This window comes from Arachis ipaensis, chromosome B07 (assembly GCF_000816755.2).
Source record: "Arachis ipaensis cultivar K30076 chromosome B07, Araip1.1, whole genome shotgun sequence".
NCBI lineage: Eukaryota > Viridiplantae > Streptophyta > Magnoliopsida > Fabales > Fabaceae > Arachis > Arachis ipaensis.
The window spans coordinates 70708061-70727349 of record NC_029791.2 but is presented as its reverse complement, the minus strand read 5'-3'; the positions used below and the strand labels follow the sequence as shown (position 1 = coordinate 70727349).

Below are 19289 nucleotides of genomic sequence, written 5' to 3'. Positions count from 1 at the left end.
AAGTAACAAACTTGAAATTTTTGAATCAAAACATTAATTGTTAATGCTATTTTCAAAAATTATGTAGTAAAATTAAGAAAAAGATTTTTTGAAAAATATTTTTATAATTTCGAAAATAACTAAGAAAAATGAAAAAGATTTGATTTTTGAAAAAGATTTTGAAAAAGATAAGATTTTTAAATTGAAAATTTGATTTGACTCATGAAAACAATTAGATTTTAAAAATTTTTGAGAAAGTCAAATCTAATTTTCGAAATTTTAAGAGAGAAAAAGGGAAAGATATTTTTTTGATTTTTGAATTTTTATGATGAGAGAGAAAAATTAAAAACATCATTTTCATGTTTTTCTCTTTTATTTTTGAATCAAAACAAGGGATGCATGCAAGAACACTATGAATGTCAAGATGAACACCAAGAACACTATGAAGATCATGATGAACATCAAGAACATATTTTTGAAAAATGTTTAATGCAAAGAAAACATGCAAGACACCAAACTTAGAATTCTTTAATGCTTAGGCACTAAGAATTCAAGAATGCATATGAAAAACAAGAAAAGACACAAAACATGCAAATGCAAAGATCAAACAAGAGGACTTACCAAGAACAACTTGAATATCATAAAGAACACTATGAATTCATGAATTTTCGAAAAATGCAAGATGCACATGCAATTGACACCAAACTTATAACATGACTCAAGACTCAAACAAGAAACAGAAAAATATTTTTGATTTTTTTGATTTTCTAATTTTTTTGGATTTTTATTTTATATTTTTCGAAAATTATTTAGAAAGAAAGAAAAATAAGGATTCCAAAATTTTTAATATGAATTCCAGGAATCTTGCCATGTTAGTCTAAAGCTTCAGTCCAGGAATTAGACATGGCTCACTAGCCAGCCAAGCTTTCAATGAAAGCTCCGGTCAAAAACACTAGACATGGCCAATGGCCAGCCAAGCTTCAGCAAGATATCAGGAACAGCAGCAGGTGGATTAGCAACAACTAGCTTGCTCTTGATAACAAATTGCAAGCCTCAGTCCAAATGAATTTAGACATGGCTTTACAGCCAGCCAGGCTTCAACATGCTTTATGAAACACTAGAATTCATTCTTAAAAATTTTGAATAAAAATATATTTTTTTTTTGAAAACATTTTTATTTTTTTCGAAAACAGGTGAGAAATATTTTTTTTTTTGAAAGATTTTTTTGAAAAATTTTTGAAAACCTTCTTTTTTTTTTAAAAGAAAACGAAAAGAAAGTTACCCAATCTGAGCAACAAGATGAACCGTCAGTTGTCCAAACTCGAACAATCCCCGGCAACGGCGCCAAAAACTTGGTGCGCAGAAATTGTGATTACACTTTAATTATGTAAAATTCATTGCTCTTTCTTTCCCTCGTAATGGCGCCAAACACAAGATGCCAATACCATGGTTCACAACTTCGCACAACTAACCAGCAAGTGCACTGGGTCGTCCAAGTAATACCTTACGTGAGTAAGGGTCGAATCCCACGGAGATTGTTGGTATGAAGCAAGCTATGGTCAGGAGATCTAAGAGATACTTATTCAGTCGAAGGTAGAACGGGAGTGGTTGTCAGGCACGCGTTCATAGGGAATGATGATGATTGTCACGTTCATCACATTTAGGTTGAAGTGCGAATGAATATCTTAGAAGCGAAATAAGATGAGTTGAATAGAAAACAGTAGTACTTTGCATTAATCTTTGAGGAACAGCAGAGCTCTACACCTTTATCTATGGAGTGTAGAAACTCTACCGTTGAAAATACATAAGTGAAAGGTCCAGGCATGGCCGAGATGGCTAGCCCCCTAAAACGTGATCAATAGTCTCCTAAGATGAACAATGGATTAAAACTGAGACCAAAGATGTCTAATACAATAGTAAAAGGTCCTATTTATAATAAACTAGCTACTAGGGTTTACAAAAGTAAGTAATTGATGCATAAATCCACTTCCGGGGCCCACTTAGTGTGTGCTTGGGCTGAGCTTGAGTGTTGCACGTGTAGAGGTCCTTCTTGGAGTTGAACGCCAGCTTTTGTGCCAGTTTGGGCGTTCAACTCTGGTTTTGGCTCCTTTTCTGGCGCTGGACGCCAGATTTGGGCAGAAAGCTGGTGTTGAACGCCGGTTTACGTCATCTATTCTTGGCCAAAGTATGAACTATTATATATTGCTGGAAAACCCTGGATGTCTACTTTCCAACACAATTGGAAGCGTGCCATTTCGAGTTTTGTAGCTCCAGAAAATCCACTTTGAGTGCAGGGAGGTCAGAATCCAACAGCATCAGCAGTCCTTCTTCAACCTCTGAATCTGATTTCTGCTCAAGTCCCTCAATTTCAGCCAGAAAATACCTGAAATCACAGAAAAACACACAAACTCATAGTAAAGTCCAGAAATATGAATTTAACATAAAAACTAATGAAAACATCCCTAAAAGTAACTAGATCCTACTAAAAACAATGCCAAAAAGCGTATAAATTATCCGCTCATCAGTCCCAAACTAGGCATGTAAAGCCTTTGAGTAAATTTAAATAGGTTCTCAAGTTCCCGGGATGTTGAATGTCAGAATAGATTCCAAGATCCCAAACTTTGCTTTTATATCCGCCTTTGTCTCGATCTATATTTTTCCAGCCGGGCAGTTTGGAAGTTGCATTCTCACCAAGATGACCAAACATTTTCCGAGACCCATTCAATCGAACTCGAAACCAATCCTTACACTTCAGATGGAAGCATGAAACCTTATTGAATCTTGCATACCAGCCTTGAGCACAAACCATTTCCCTTTTACTCTTAAAGCCGCAAAGAGCTCTAAGCTGGCCATCTGTTTCAAGCAAACCATATTCAAGTGAAAAAGTAAAGATGAAAGCTAAGGATTTTACCCACTTAAATTTAGTATTGGGTGGTCATGGCCTCGAGATATGTGTTTCTAGTGGTTTTACAAGCTCTTCTCCCTTGTGTTCTTCTGTGAATTCTTCCACTTCCTTGCAGACTTCTTCGGTTTCAACCACATCTTGATCCAAGTCTTCGATATCTTCCTCATCACTCAAGTCATAAGTTAGAGGTTGCAAAAAATCTACCTTCGCATTATCTTCGTATTCACTTGGGGAAGATTCTTCTATCTCAAAGAATTCACTTGTGGATGCAAGTTCATTGCTAGGAGAATTTGACCCGTGATCTTCATTATCAAGGAAACTTGCTTGTTGAGTTATTCCGTCCAGTTCTTCATAGGATACCTGCTTTGGGGGCTGTTCACTATCCTCCTCAGCATCAACTGTACTTTTCCTGACGGAATTCTCCACAATTCTGGATTCCCATGGAGGTTCAGCATCTCCTAAGTCTTCAACCAATTCTTCTTCTTCTATAATTTCAGCCTCCTCCACTTGTTCCAATACAAAGTCATGCTCCGTTCTATCCAATGGGATTTCTAGTATCTCCTTCATGCTGCGTTCTTCATTAGATTGCCCACATGAAGCCATGGGGGTTCCTTGAGTGTCCGAACATCGGGAAGGTAGTCTATTTATCGCTTGATTCAATTGGTAAAGTGTGGCATGAAATTTTTCAAATGTTTTCTTGAGTTGCTCCCTTGATTCTTGAAGTGATGGATATGGACATGGTGTATAGGAAAGTGGTGGTTCTTGGGAGTAATTGGGTTAAAATTGGGGTGGATACGGGTTAGGGTCATATGGAGGTGAATGGTGGTAGTTGGCTTGTGAGTGTGGTGGTTCAAAGCTGCGTTGAGGAGGTGGTTCATAGGCATATGATGGAGGTCCATCATATCTATCATCTTGGTATGCACCTCGGAATGGTTTTTGACCATAGTAATTTGGTGGGTGATGGTCGTCACGAAGGGGTCCACCGTACCTATTGTCTTGACATGCATTATGGAATGGTCGTGGTTCATGGTATCTTGAAGGGTGTTGTTGCCTAAAGGGTTGATCAGATCCTCGTGGCTCCTTCCATCTCTGATTGTTTTAACATTGATGCATGTTCCTGTTATAATTTCCATTCCTTTCAACAGCATTGGAACCAAACTCAAAGCGATAGGGGTGAGAATTCATAGTAAATAATAAAAATTAAAACAAAAATAAAATCAAATAAACAAGCAAAATACAATTTTTACAATAACCAATAATAAGGCACATGTTTGCAAATCCCCGGCAACGGCGCCATTTTGAAGAACGATACTCTCGCGCGATCTAGAATTTTCATAATAAATTCGCGTTGTAAGTATAGCTTCTAGACCGACAAGAATTCCTTCCTTACAAAAGTTTGGTTGTCACTTAAGCAAATCCAATAAAAATAAATAACCAAAGTATTCAAACCTCAGGTCGTCTTCTCAAGGAATTGCAGGGAGGTATGATTTATTATTGGTTATGTAAAACATTATATTTTTGGGTTTTTGGAAATAAGGGGCAAGTAATTTAAATGAAAAGGAAAATAAATTGATAATAATAAAAATCTCTTGGCAAGGTATAAGAAATTTAGGTCCTATCCTAGTTATCCTTATCAGGTGTAAAGAGAATTGGATTCTGCTCCCACTTTTAATTAACCCTTGCTGAACAAAGGAAAGTTAAGTGGACAAATTAATTTGATCCTCAGGTCCTAGTCAACTCCTATGGAAAGACTAGAGTTATTAGAGTACAAATTAACCAGCAAAGAATTCAATTTCAATCAACAGCTGAGTTTGATAACTCAAGTGTTATAAATTACTTAACCAAATCCAAAAGGGAAAAATATCTTAAATTGAATTAAAAGCATTCGCAAATAGAATAAAACAATCATAAACGGAAATACCTCAAATTGCATTAAACAGAATATTCAAATCTCAACATGAAAAATTTATAAGCCAAATTATGAACATTAACAAGTAAAAGCATTGGAATAAATAAAAGTAGAAAATAAATTAAGGGAACATTAAACCTGTGATGAAAGAGAAATAATCCTAAACTTGATAGAAATCCTAATCCTAATCCTAAGAGAGAGGAGAGAACCTCTCTCTCTAAAACTACATCTAATCCTAAAATTGTGAATATTGTATCTATTAATTAGTTGTTCTACCTATATCCTTTGATTCCTCCATTTCCTGGCTTATATTCTCTGTTTCTGGTTTGGATTTGGGCTGAAAAAAGGGTTCAGAAATCGCTAGGGGCGTTTTCTGCAGATTCCTGTACGTGGCGTCTGTCACGCGTTCACGTGGGTCACGCGTACGCGTCAGTCACGCGTACGCGTCAATTGCGTTCTGCTCAAGGCGCGCGTCCGCGTCATCTATGCGTTCGCGTAGCTGCATTTTCGCGCTAGGCACGCGTTCGCGTCGTCCATGCGTTCGCGTTACTGCCTTTTCTTCAAAACTCCATTTTTGTGTTTTCCTTCCATTTTTGTATGTTTCCTTTTTTTTCCTTTAAGCCATTCCTGCCCTATGAGATCTGAAAATACTTAACACACAAATCACGGCATCGAATGGTAATAAAAGATAATTAAAATTAATATTTTTAAGGCATAGGAAATATGTTTTTCGCATATATCATAAAATAAGGAAGGGAAAGTAAAACCGTGCAATTTACATGAATAAGTGGGTGAAGGATTGAATAAATCACTTAAATTGAGCACAAAATACATCATAAAATATGGGTTTATCAATCACCACTCACCATTCCCATCAATCATCAACGTTACATATTTCTAAACTTCCATCTAAATAGACACATTATCATCAATTCATCATCATCAATACTCATAATCATTATCAATCATAATTACCTCGAACAATCATCATATTATCATCAAAATCATACTTTTCCCACATACAACTCATTCAACCCTCATCATCATCATCATCAATCATAATATTCATATACAATTAATCATACACCCATATTATTCAATTCTATCATAAAGGCCACTAGCCTAAGTCTCCAGAAACATTACATATTACATAAAGAAAATCGAAACCATACCTTGGCCGATTCCCAATATGCTCAAACACCAAACATGATTCCAACAAGCTCCAAATCACCAAAGCCAAACCAAAAGCCACCACAAACTCCAAAAACAAGCTTCATACATACAACATAACCATGCATTAACAACTAAAGCTCACACTACACCAAACCATAAGGATATAGAGGTTCCTTACCTTATCCAGTGGTGATTGCGGCAAAGCCCGACAATTACCCGCTACTAGAGATCACCTAAACAAGCAAAATCACAAAATCTACTCAAAACCAAATCTAAAAATGCAGAAATGCTAGGGCAGGAAACTGGAGCTTGAGATGCAAGTTCTTACCAGCAAAGCCTAGATAAAAATGAAGAGCTCGACGAGAGCTTCACGTGGCTACAAACGGCTCGTCAATCAGAGCTCCGTAGCTCAAGTTATGGCTCCCGGAAGGTGACAATGAATAGTGTCACCCCCTTTCTTCTCCCTCTCTCTCAATCCGCGTTTCCCTCGTTTGGGCCCGGTCCAACCCGTTAGTATTTTTGGTCCATTTGGCCCACTTTGGACCAAAACCTTTAAGATTAGTGCCCGGTTTTCAATTCTAAATTATTTTTGTCCTTTCAAAATAATAAATCAATTTTCAAAATCTTATTTTCTAAAATACGGTACTGGACAGACTAGAGCCGGTATTACCGGCTTAAGTGCCAGTACACATTTTTACAAAAAATTTTCGAAAAGGATACATTTTTCAACTCAGAAAAATTTATTGAAATCAAATTGCACCTTTGTATTCTCAAAATATCATTTCTATATTTTTGAACCTATTTTGGGCAATTAAATTATTATTTTATTAAAGCGTTCACTCCGGTTATTACACCACGTCCCACGCCCAAATTGTGTCACCTCCCAGGGACCTAATTCAGTCACTAAGTCCTCAAATTCTTTATCATTTAAGTGGTTGGTCCAAAGCTCAACTCAAATTGAATTTTGAATTTCTTTTAGGTTAGTATTTAAGGAGAGAGGTCAGACGTTTTTAAGGGGGGGTCGCTTCTCTTCTTTGTTAGTTAGGTTTTACACATTAGATTAGGATTTGAATTTTCTGCACTATGGGCAACTAACCCTCCATTATTAAGGTTAGGAGCTCTGTTCATCTTTCTATTGATTGTTAATCTAAGTGTTTTATTTTATATGAGGTTTATGCTTTGATTTATTCTATGATTAAGTTTTCGTTCTTCATCCCTAAAGATTTAGAATTGTTGGAAAATATTCTAACTCCGTCTTGGATTCTAAATATTATTTTGGAAAAAATTAATATTTGAATTAGCTTGAAAACTTTTTAAAAACAACTGTTTACAATACAAGTAAAGTCGGAAATCTTTTCTAAAAGAGGAACCGTTCATTTCTCAAAACATCAAAGCCTTTCAAAATGGTTTATCTATACTGAACCAAAGTAGCCTTTCATATTTATTCCCAACTAGAAACACGAAACCAAAATCAAGCATTGGTTCATCTCATTCCAACCACGGCCCTAGGCCCAAACAATCCAACCAACAACCAATCACCACAATCCAACAGAGTCCCAGATGCAAACACAGATAGGAAGTTCAAGCACAAACAAACAGTTATTACAAGTAGAACAGTTAGCAATTAATCACATAGGCAAACCAAGTATAATATGCACACCCAACCAATGTCACACAAATGCATATGATGCATGCCTGTCCCTAGTGGCTGATGATATCATCTGTCGGTTATAGAGCCAACCCGACAAGTCCTGGTAGCTAACCATTGGACTGTCCCTCTGTCGTGCATCCCAACTCGAGTTATACTCATCATAAACTTGATCATAATCATGATCCATATCCATCACCCTCACTGGTGAATATTTACGGGGGCGAGCTCATCCGGGCCTTTCACAGTGCCCGGCCACACTTACGACATAGGGTCAACAGAGTATCAAGTCTCGACCTGGAGCACGTGGTGGCTAGCTACTGCTACTACCCAGGGAAACTCGTATCTCAGATATTGGAAGTGCAACATTCACATTTATCAATGATTCAGCATAAACATGCATTCAATCTCATCCATGGATCAACATCCATCTCAGCCATCCGGCTCACGGTTCAGTCCAGAACCAGCCAATATTCATATCATACATAGCCATTCCGGCTCACGGTTCAATCCAGAACCAACCAATATGTATAATCATACACAGCCATTCCGGCTCACAACAAAACAGCACTTCCACCATTCAACATCATTAAATTCATAAAGTCAGCATTTAAGCCATAAATCATTTTCTCAATTCATTTCACTTTGAAATCGAGTTTCAACTCTTTTCAACCTTGGCTTTAAAGATCTCATTTCTCAAATCATCTCAGGCTCATAAGCCGAATCGAGACAATCAAATAACACACAAGGCAGATACAATCACCAAATACCAATTGTCTCACATCAGTATCCATATGTAATAATTCTAATACATAAAACATAGTTTTTGGAAAACGCCCCTACCTTGAAACGCAAAACCATAGCCCAAACGCGTCACAGAATCCTTTCCGCCTTGACCCGAGATCAACAATCAAAATCCCGTCAGCCAAAACCTCGGTTCCACGCCACTTTCGCAACAGTCTCAACAACTCTAATCGCAACATATAACAACCGAAACTCAATCGTATAGCAATTAACGCCACAAACCTCAGCGTAAGATAACAGAACAGTAACAAAAGGGCTTTCAAATCGAAATGCTTACCGAACCGAAGAAGAAACGGCCGAACCGAAACGGCGACGGTCTGCGAACCGGTTCAGCGGCAGCCCAGCAGCCACCTTGAGCGACAACGACGATAATTTTTGATCGCGCCAACTGAAACCAACACGCAGTGACTACGGTATTCTTGGAATTCAAAAAGGACAAGAACCTCAAATAAAACCCTTACCGGCAAAACGTTCTCCGGCGGCAGAAAGGTTTTCTGGCGACCATACACAGCAAACCCCCAACCACAACAGTAGCGGTGCAGCCGCTCACAGCGCAAGCAGCAGCGGCGACCCAGAGCAACAAAAGCGTTATGGAGCACTGGGAGGGTTTTCGGCAAGCAGCGAAGGCCAACATCAGCGGCGGTGAACGGTAGTGGAGACAGTACGGATCTGAGGCGTTCCCAGCGGCAGCTGGGCGCGGCGGTGGTGGCCGCTTCTGACAGCGACAGGAGCTCCAGCGGCGTCGCGGTGGCTTATCCCCTTCCTCCCGTCGCATCATCTCTCTGCCTCCTCGGGCTCCTCCGACGGCGGCGGTCAAGGTTCAACGTCGACGGCAGAACGGTAGGGACGAGCTCCTCTAGCTCGCACATGGTAGCTACCCCCTCGAACCCCCCTTCTCAGCGCTGCTGTCTCTCTCTTTTCGCGATTGGCAGTGGCAAATGACGAGCTTCGACGATGAGGCGTGGCACGGTGGCGGCGGCGCCGTGGCATCGACAGGGCACGACGAACTGGGGAGCGAACAGCGGCGGCTCTGCACAGCGCGGCGGCAGCGAGCTCTCTCTCTCTCTCTCCCCCTGGCCGGCGCACTCTCCCTTCTCTGCGTTTTCTGCTTCTGTTTCCTTTTTTCTTAGGAAATTGTTGGGTTGCAGGTTTGCTGAAGGGAAGAAGAAAAGGGGTGGCGGCTGCTATGCTTAGGAATTAGGGTTTTATTTTCAAAAGCTAGGGTTAGGGGCATTTTGGTAATTTCAAATAAAGTTGAGAATAATATGGTAATTGAAACCCAAATTAAATCCAACACTAGAGGTATATAGAAAATACTACTTGCTCATCAATTTTACAAATTATTTTCAATAAAATGCCCAAATCTAAAAATTAGAAATAATATACTTAATTTCTTCATTTTTCAAAATAGCAGTAATAATATTTAAAATATTACTTATCTAATCCAAATCATATAAAATCTTTATTGCTTCATAACTATCAACCTTATACTTTAAATATAGAAAATAATCCAATAATTATAAAATTGGATAATAATCATAACTTATCTCAAATCCAATAAATCAAAACTTGCCTTAATTATCTTTAATAAAATAATTTCTGAAATTAAGGCTATAAATAACCATATGATTTGAGACTTGATCATAATAAGACTTTTCAAAAGTTCTGGGTCTTACATTCTACCCACCTTATAAAAATTTTTGCCCTCGAAAATTGATACAAAACGAAGGAAATTCCATAACAGTTCACCTTTGAACACATTTAAGAAAGAAGCAAAATATCTCTACATATAAACATATATACGGTTTTCAAATACTTTGATTGTCATCAGCATAAGGAGGCAAAGGTAGGAGTATGGTTGCAAAGCAAACATTACAAGACAGGCTCATGGCAAAAAGGTGACATGGTTCAACATGTGGTAGAAGAATAAGGCATCGAAGGCTATAAAACAAGATGGAGTTAAAACAACGTGCTCAACATCCGCACACTAATCTCACATCAACCTCAAAGCTTCAACTTTCCAACTCCATCAAGCACTTTACAATCCCCATATCCGATCATAAGCCTAACGATCGCAACCCGTTCGCAAGGAACAAAACACCCACAACTCATACGTTGCACACCTACCGCTTCAACTTCCGTATACACATCACGTCTTAAAGAACTAACGTATCGTGTTACTACGTCTACAAGTCGCACGTGATATCAAAATAATTCTCGAGTCTACTCAGAAGGATACAAGACTTAGAACGGAGAAACAATATCAAGGATAATGCTCATAGATTTAAGAGAATGTATCCAATTCCCAGATAAACAAGGACGTTCAAGCAATGAAGTTTGCTAGAAATAAATCAATTGACAACTTCAAGGATAACCCTTGGATCAAAGAAGTTCAACAGGATCAATAGGAAGAAGACCAGCGCATCAGTTTGAGACGAACTCAAGCTGAGTTGAGGAAGCATGAGGTTTACAGAAAAAGGATATCTCAGACCCAAGACAAAGCTCACAGAACTCAAGAGCATAAATAAAATTACTTCTGAATACATTGTTCTTAAAAGAATCGAAAACTTGCAGGAAAATCACCTCGCGGTCTAAAAGAAAAGTTAAGCAACAAATATCCTTCAAGAGAGTAACAAAAGCATAAATGTGGCTTTACTTCAATACAATTTCATGTTGAAGTAGATTTTGTAGAGTTCCAAAAACAAATACACACAACTTTGGCTAAGAGCTAAAATGTTTCCTCAAATATTTTAGAAAGATAATTAGATGCACAACTTAACTAAAAGCAGTTCATAAAAACTCGGAAGTAATCAAATGCTTATTCAAAATTCTCAAAATTTCATATTCAAACAAGCATGTATAACATTTATAGCAAGTACGAAAGAGGAAGTTAAACTCTTTTTAGAAAAGAAACTCCGACGTAAAAAATTGCTTTCAATTTGGTAAAGGAAATAAGTGGTGCGTTACAAACGAACCGATTTCCACTAAACAAGGAAGTTCTTCAAAACTCCATTTAAAATAGCGCATCCCAACTTTAAATTAACTTCGTCAAAATTGAACAATGGTTTCAATCTAAATCAAGCAACAGAAAATAAATTCTGTTTTAAAACTTTTTACAAGAGAATTCAAAACTTCTTTAAAAGGTTCAAAACAAGACTCCAAAAGTGTTCTTAAAATCACCATCTCAGGAGAACATTCAAGAAGTTTAAGATGTACTAAAAAGGAGTCAAGCCTTGCAAGAAAGGATCTTAAATCAAAGTAGTTCAAACAAGATTCACTAGGCATGAGTCATCAAACAAGCTTTCAATTGATCCAAAAGAATACAAAAGTCATAGAAAAGACCACTCAATCATTTGTAATTTCTCAACGATAAATCTTTGACTAAAAACTCTTGTAGAGATAATGGGAGAATAAATAATACACTAACTTGAAACGAATTAAATTGACTCATATAAGAATGAGATTCACAAAAAGGAAAAACCAAGATCAATGGCAATATTCACAAGATGTAAAAGATCAGTTAAAAACAGAATCACGTATGACATTCATAGAGGTGAAAAGCTTAAGAAGGAGCGAGTCTGATCATAAGAAGAAAGCTATGAGTCCAACATTTTCAAAAGAATAACAATGGCGTAAACCATGCAGTATGCTAAATCAAACTCAAATCAAAATGAATTAAGTGAAGTTTACCAAACGAAATTCAACCTAAGTAAAAGCGAAAAATTCTTTCTTTCCGGGATCTTGAAGAATAACCAAATACATAATCAAATGAAGATGTTCATTGGAACTATAGTAAAATTACTAGAAAGTCAATTTACTTTTAGAGTAAATGCGATTTCGTAAACCAGTAAAAGTACAGGCGAGATATTAAAAATAGATAGTTGCTAAGCGGTATGAGAAATCTTCAAAATTTCATGTATAGATAAGTATATATCTATTCAACAGCAATTTTCATAAAATCTCAAAATTGGCTGTGCTCACTGTCAAATAAGAGAAAAACTGAATCAACAATTTCTCAAAGAATGGACTCAAAATTAGGAGATAAAATGCACAGTGCATTAGGACCAGTTTAAAGCCATATCAAAGAATACAGGAATCAGGAAGAACTCGAACAGAGGAAGATAGATGCAACAAGGATTTTCAAACAAGCATATGCACTCAATATCAATCAAGAAGGAATATGAATAGAGGAATACAGTTGAAAATATCAAACTACTTTTCAAAAGGATTAGCAAACAAGAACTTCAAGTTAGGACATGAAGGAACAGGTCGACTCAAATAGAATTCCAAGACACACAACTGAATAGCCTCGAGAAATAGTTTCCAATGTTCCCAAAACCCGCGATTCGCTTTACTCAAAACACGTATATCATCTATGATAACCCATCAGTGCTTTCATATACATAATTCACTAGTATTAAGCGGGCCAAACTTAATATCGAGAATTATGCAATGCAAGACTAACAGCGTTAATCAATAGATCGTCATGTGTATAAAGCTCTAATTCTCGTCTTTCGACAAGACCTATTACATGACAAACACTCAGAGTATGCAATTGAAGCATAGTCAGTCCATTCCTCAGGCTCTACAGGAAGAACTGCTCTGATACCATAATGTAACACCCTAACTACCAAAGCTCACGCTTCTGGCTGCGCGACTCTGATAGCTCAGACATTACGACGACACTTATATTATTTAATACTAAAATATGAGCCTGTTTAAAACTTTAAACCCCAATACCGTTCCCAAAAATACTTTCGTTCGATAACGTACATCCACAAATACCATACAACTTACAAAAGCTCATAAAGAGTACATCCATATATATATACACACATATATATAAATAATATTACAAGCATTAGACAATACAATTCCTATCCCTCTTACAGAATATCTCAAGATAAAGGCGAGGGTACAAATAATAGTCTAAAGCAATACAGAGCATTTCAACCACAACTAAATAAACTCTTCGTAACTTCTGCGCCCATATCCTGAAAGGGGAAAAATGTAGGGGGGTGAGAACATCATCCTCGAAAGGGTTCTCAGTAGAGGGTTTTTAGGAATTACTGTAATAGGATACGTGAAGATAAACCGTACCAGTGATTAATAACCGACTTATGCCTCTTTTTAAAAACAACTGTTTACAATACAAGTAAAGTCGGAAATCTTTTCTAAAAGAGGAACCGTTCAATTCTCAAAACATCAAAGCCTTTCAAAATGGTTTATCTATACTGAACCAAAGTAGCCTTTCATATTTATTCCCAACTAGAAACACAAAACCAAAATCAAGCATTGGTTCATCTCATTCCAACCACGGCCCTAGGCCCAAACAATCCAACCAACAACCAATCACCACATTCAACAGAGTCCCAATAGGAAACACAAATAGGAAGATGCAAGCACAAACAAACAGTTATTAAAAGCTTTAAAGAAACGGCTCAATAACAAATCATTTGTCCAAAACCAATTCAATTAAAGTAAACCAGGCTGAATTCAAAGGTGCGTTCGACTTTTCACATCATCAAAATAATTGACTCAACTCAAATCAATCCTCAACAGATCAAACTCAGATTTTGAATCTTTAAAGAATCAACTTCAAAACATTATACTTCATAAGCCGCACAACAATTCAGCCAAACAAACATTCATAACCATTCGAGACAATCAAATAACACACAAGGCAGATACAATCACCAAATACCAATTGTCTCACATCAGTATCCATATGTAATAATTCCAATACATAAAACATAGTTTTTGGAAAGCGCCCCTACCTCGAAACGCAAAACCATAGCCCAAACGCGTCACAGAATCCTTTCCGCCTTGACCCGAGATCAACAATCAAAATCCCGTCAGCCAAAACCTCGGTTCCACACCACTTTCGCAACAGTCTCAATAACTCTAATCGCAACATATAACAACCGAAACTCAATCGTATAGCAATTAACGCCACAAACCTCAGCGTAAGATAACAGAACAGTAACAAAAGGGCTTTCAAATCGAAATGCTTACCGAACCGAAGAAGAAACGGCCGAACCGAAATGGCGACGGTCTGCGAACCGGTTCAGCGGCAGCCCAGCAGCCACCTTGAGCGACAGCGACGACAATTTTTGATCGCGCCAAATGAAACCAACACGCAGTGACTACGGTATTCTCAGAATTCAAAAAGGACAAGAACCTCAAATAAAACCCTTACCGGCAAAACGTTCTCCGGCGGCAGAAAGGTTTTCCGGCGACCATACACAGCAGACCCCCAACCACAATAGTAGCGGTGCAGCCGCTCACAGCGCAAGCAGCAGCGGCGGCCCAGAGCAACAGAAGCGTTATGGAGCATTGGGAGGGTTTTCGGCAAGCAGCGAAGGCCAACATCAGCGGCGGTGAACGGTAGTGGAGACAGTACGGATCTGAGGCGTTCCCAATGGCGGAGCAGGCAGCGGCAGCTGGGCGCGGCGGTGGTGGCCGCTTCTGATAGCGACAGGAGCTCCAGCGGCGTCGCGGTGGCTTATCCCCTTCCTTCCGTCGCATCATCTCTCTGCCTCCTCGGGCTCCTCCGACGGCGGCGGTCAAGGTTCAACGTCGACGGCAGAACGGTAGGGACGAGCTCCTCTAGCTCGCACATGGTAGCTGCCCCCTCGAACCCCCCTTCTCGGCGCTGCTGTCTCTCTCTTTTCGCGATTGGCAGTGGCAAATGACGAGCTTCGACGATGAGGCGTGGCACGGTGGCGGCGGCGCCGTGGCATCGACAGGGCACGACGAACTGGGGAGCGAACAGCGGCGGCTCTGCACAGCGCGGCGGCAGCGAGCTCTCTCTCTCTCTCTCCCCCTGGCTGGCGCACTCTCCCTTCTCTGCGTTTTCTGCTTCTGTTTCCTTTTCTCTTAGGAAATTGTTGGGTTGCAGGTTTGCTTACTTGCTCATCAATTTTACAAATTATTTTCAATAAAATGCCCAAATCTAAAAATTAGAAATAATATACTTAATTTCTTCATTTTTCAAAATTGCAGTAATAATATTTAAAATATTACTTATCTAATCCAAATCATATAAAATCTTTATTTCTTCATAACTATCAACCTTATACTTTAAATATAGAAAATAATCCAATAATTATAAAATTGGATAATAATCATAACTTATCTCAAATCCAATAAATCAAAACTTGCCTTAATTATCTTTAATAAAATAATTTCTGAAATTAAGGCTATAAATAACCATATGATTTGAGACTTGATCATAATAAGACTTTTCAAAAGTTCTGGGTCTTACAGCACGTACGCATGCCTTATGCGTACGCATCTTTTGAAAAATCACCAATTTGCGTGTACGCATCCCTCATGGGTGCACATGATTGTCAGCATGTGATTTACTTAAGTAAACACATGGGTTACGATTTCAGGCCAATTTTGAGCCCAATCCAACTCATTTTTTAAGCATTTGAAGGCAAGAACAAGGGAGGATCAAGAAAGTAGTCATCGAATAGTTTAGAACCAAGTTTTCGGATATAATTTTAGAGAGAGAAGCTTTCTTTTCTCTCTAGAATTTAGGATAGTTTTAGGTTACTTTCTCTTAGATGTAGATTTTAATTCTTGTTCTTAAGTAGTTCTCTTTACATTTTCGTGTTGTCTCAATTTGCCTAGTTTCTCTTGTTAATTTCTTTATTTTGTCTATTTTAGTTTATGAACAATTGTTGAATTTTACTTCCATTTAATGCAATATTATGTTTTCAAGTCATTTGATGTTTACTTTAGTTGCTATTATTGTTTTCTTGCCATGATTAGTTATAGTTTTTATTAATTCTTACATTTTGCCATGCTTTATTTCTATGCTCATCAAGTGTTTGATGAAATTCTCCTTTTAGTTTTAGAGTAGACTTTTGCATTCTTAGTTTGGGTCGGTAACTTGGGTGACCTTGAGTTACCAATATCTAAGTTGATTGATAATTTAGAGATTTTGATTAATCTTGTTTTCATTGACGCTAGTCTTTTGCTAATTCAATTAGTAAGTTGACTAGGTTTATAAATTAGGATTAATTAAGCCCATTTGACTTTCTTCCGATGTTGTAGATGACGAAGTGGGTTTGCTCTTTGTAATTACCATGTTGTGGTTAGTAACAAGGAAAGTGATCCTGAACCATCAATCCTTGCCAAGATCTTTCTTAGTTGATTTTCTTATTGTCTTAGTTTAATTGCTTTTGATATTTAGTTAATGTTTGCTTCTTTAATTTCTTGCTATTTACATTTTCGTTTATTGCTATCAAATTTTCATTTCTATAGCCAATAATAGAGCAGTCGATTGCAATTTCTAGGGAGAATGACCCAAGATTTTACTCTTGATTATTTTGGTTTGTATTGTGACAACCTTTTAAACTTTGATTTAGATCATTTGTTGGTTTAAAACTATACTATCGACGAGATTTTTATTGTGAATTTCTAAACTGATGTTTAGCTTGAATCAGGAACCTCCTTCACCAGCAGAGTAGCTGCAGGCACAGTTTAGCCCACTAGGCGAAGCCTTAGCTCCTATGTATGCCAATGGATCTGTATTGGGTGGAGCGAGTTGTAGTTCATTTGGTGGAGCATCTGTTCCAGAGGAGTCAACAGAGGAGGATCCAGAGGAAGATCTGGAGGAGAAGGAGTTATCACCTTCTGGGAGCAATTCATCTGCAAGCGGGCCATACGAAGGTCTACCAAATGGCGATATCTGAGTTCAGTCAGAGGGACATCTATTGGTATTCTTTTTTGCGGCATCTTACCTTAGTATTTTTTCAGTTTAGTCTCTCCCTTTTGTTAGTATACAGAGAGAATAGGAGAGTCTAGAAGTGCTAGGCTAACCCGGACACCAACTTAGTGGCTTTTTGTATGGGGTAGGGCCTGAGGGTGTCATATGTTTATATATGTATATATTTATCTCATGGGTTGTATACTGATAGGGTCTGTAAACATTATACTGATGTATAATGATATGTGAATATTCTGTTAATAATTGTGCCTATGATGTTAACTATTCATGTATGCTTGCAATGATAAATCGATCAACGTTTTCAAAAAAATAAATTTACCTCGTAAAAACGATGATGTTTTAACAACAAATCAGGCTTATATAATAACTATTAGTTAATAAGTAGGAAGGTAAGTTAGTAATACTTAGTTTCTGGTGTGATCATGATATACTAGGAGTTGGGTCATTGCAACAAGCAGCAAGTGACACCGGCGACACAGAGAAAGGAAGAAGGGTGAGCAGCAGCGAAGGAGGAAGGTGAGGGACGATGTGGTGAGGGACAACAATGGAGGAAGGTGATGGATGCCGGTGAGGGAGGAAGTGTGAGGAAGAAGAAGGTGAGACACAAAGGGTATGAGAGTGAGAGTGAGAGTGAGAGTGAGAGTGAGAGTGAAGAGTTGCTGAAAGTTGAGTGGGTGAGGAACTAAGATATTTACGTATTTAACAGTTAAAATTTTATAAGAACGATTTTTATGTGTATTATAAGTTTAATATTTATGAACAATTTTTATGTATATCTTTTGTATAATTAGTTAAAGAACATTTGAAAATTATTTCTTAATAAAAAAATATTGTAATAATCATAAAATCGTTCTTTATAATAGTCTAAGAGAACGACTTTATTGAAAATCGTTATAAAAATCGTTGTCTAAAATAATTTAAAAGAACGATTGTAAAGCTTAGTAAATTTTAGTGTTCCTTAAGTCCATATTTCTTGTGGCGTGGGTTTTGAATATTTTGTTGAAAGTAGGACAATGTTGAAGTAATTCTCTATATGTGACTCTCGGTGTTTGCACTAGACACTAGTAGCATCATTTAGGTAGTGTTTGGTGGAGTGACAGAGATGGAAAGACTGAGATTGAGAGACAGAGACTAAGAGATAGAGATTAAAATAAATCTTAGTATTTTGTTTGGTGCAAAGTGAGAGACAGAAATTGAAACAAAAATAAAATTCTAATTTAATTTGTACAAAAAATAAAATTAGAATTAATTAATTGAAATGAAGGTATTTTAGGTATAAAATGTTATTAAAGTTTCAGTCTTCATCTCTAAAAATTTTAGTCCCCATATGTCCCTATTTTTTGAGAATTTTTGGAAAAATACTTAAGTCACAGATAGACTGAGAAAAGAGATCTCCTGTATTGTTTAAGGTGACTCGGAGACTCTTTATGAGTACTGGGAACGTTTTAAGAACCTTCTATCAGTTTCTAAACCAACAAACATGATACTAAATTTTAGTCTCTTAATCTCTGTCTCAATACCTCAAAACAAATGCTACCTTAGAGAAGAAGTTATCTAGATAAATTAAAGATGCCAGCAAAAATCGGAGACAATCGTATAAACGTGATCATCTATTGTAGCCCTTCGAATTCAGTGTCAAATGGTTTGTTTGGCAATAAAACTCATCACATTCCACAATCCATCTCTCTAGCTAATTGCCCCCTTAATTGTAATCAAACCATGGGACTTCACACCGGAAACACCGGAAAATATACAAAAGATGTATGTTAATTGTTATTGGAATGTCCCTTGTTAAAAAGGTTTGTCCGAATGTAAACTGAACTATATACAAATATATACGTGTACACCGAAGCTTAAACGATAAGTGTAGATAGCTGTCCAATGCTATTGGATCATGTGCCCACGTGCGTGTTCTTCTTTACGTAAAATGCACGTGCCTCTTTGGCACTCTACATTTTGTACGAAAGTCAAGCTCAAATTAATACTTCACCCTCCGTCTCAGGCCTTGTATTGCATCGTTCTATACTCTCCAACCTTTATGATTGCATCTCAAGTCTATCTTCACTCAATTTTTATTTATGATATTTAAAGTTTGAATCTTTTTTAAAATTATATACTATGTTATTTTGGA

At 37.5% G+C, this 19289-nt stretch overlaps 1 long non-coding RNA gene across 1 annotated transcript in view; it reads right to left on the bottom strand.

Moving 5' to 3' along the window:
- The window catches only part of LOC110264648, a 10457-nt gene extending 1609 nt beyond the window's left edge, over positions 1-8848 (bottom strand). Inside the window, exons 1-2 of the long non-coding RNA XR_002350823.1 lie at positions 8696-8848; positions 8572-8584 (exon numbers count right to left, since the gene is read on the bottom strand). This is a non-coding gene — a long non-coding RNA (uncharacterized LOC110264648). The remainder of the gene's footprint in view (positions 1-8571; positions 8585-8695) is intronic.